We start from the raw sequence: 1,319 nt of genomic DNA, 5'->3' as shown, positions 1-1,319 counted from the left end.
CACGTGCAAGGATAGGCAGTTAGCAGTCTGGGAGGAACGCTCTCCAACTAATTGTCCCTGTCTTCTGCTGAGAAACACTGGCTCAGCATCACAGCAGTCTTTCAAGGCCTTTTCCTTCCCTTCTAGAACAGGAATTCCCTCTGAAGGTGCTGTGGCATCACGCAGCCCAGGTGTTTACCAGGAAGTGATGTGCACTCCCCACACATGGCTGCTGCTCCTGTGGGAAACAGCTCTGCCAGTTCACAGGTTCTTCAGCTGAAACCCTCACCTGGCTCTAATAACTCCCAGGGTTGGTCTGGGTCCCTCTGAGGCTACAGAGATGGAAGCTCTGAACTCTTCTGTGATGGCCCTCAGAGAACTGAAGGCAGAATAGGTGAAAGCATTGCTAATGAACCAAGGTGAATTGTGGCCATTTGAGTGTAATTTTTTTCCAGGTTATATGCCCGTGGTTCCTCTCACTGGACTTGTATACCAGTTACCTATTTAGCTTCTCTGTGCTAGGCTAGGTGATAAACGTTGCAGTGTTTTGAGATGGGTATTGTCCCCATTTTATGGATGAAGAAAACCTCAAAGGGTTTAGTTTGCCAGTGGTCACACATCTGATAAATGATAAAGCTGCGATTCAAACCCAGATCTGTTTGACCATGAAGTCTTTACCATGGAAGTCTTGGGACCCTTTTAAAATCATAAACTCTTTTAAGAATCTGAGTGATGGGCTTCCCTCCAGAAAATTGCACATACACGGGGATGTGCTTTGTTAGTTAGGACTTATGCAGCTAAGAGTCAGAAACCAAACCTTAAGAAAAAGACATTTTCTTGTGTAGCCATGAAGTGGAGGGTTGGCGGGAACTAAGCCTCAGGCACTAAGTGATGTTGCCAAGCTTCTCCCCGTCCGTCTTCCACTTTTCTTCTTGTAGTTGCTGGGTGACCATCCTTGTGTGTGTCTCATTGTGCCCACGTGCAGGCTTTTCTGTAGGATAGATTTCTAGGAAAGACTATTTAAGAGCTACTGCAAACAACTCCCTGTTTATACTGTCCTTGCTTAGCCACAGTAAATAAGCTTTTCTCTCCTAATAACATAGTGTAAATTCCAGGGAAAGGCCCTGATTGGCCCTCCTCGGGCCAATGTGTCCGCTCTTCAGACCAGTCACTGGTTAAAGGGGGAGTAGGGTACTGTGATTGGCCAGGCCTTTGTCACTTGCCCAACCAGTAGGAATTCTCTTCACTTAAAGGCAGTGGGAACCATGTGGATTCCAAGAAGGGCTGCTCTCCAAAGAAAAGTGCATACGTTTTTCTGAAAAAAAAAAAAAAAAAAAAAA

The sequence above is a fragment of the Lipotes vexillifer genome, unplaced genomic scaffold (assembly GCF_000442215.2).
Source record: "Lipotes vexillifer unplaced genomic scaffold, Lipotes_vexillifer_v1.1 scaffold371, whole genome shotgun sequence".
Taxonomy (NCBI): Eukaryota; Metazoa; Chordata; class Mammalia; order Artiodactyla; family Lipotidae; genus Lipotes; species Lipotes vexillifer.
This window is presented reverse-complemented; position numbering follows the sequence as displayed.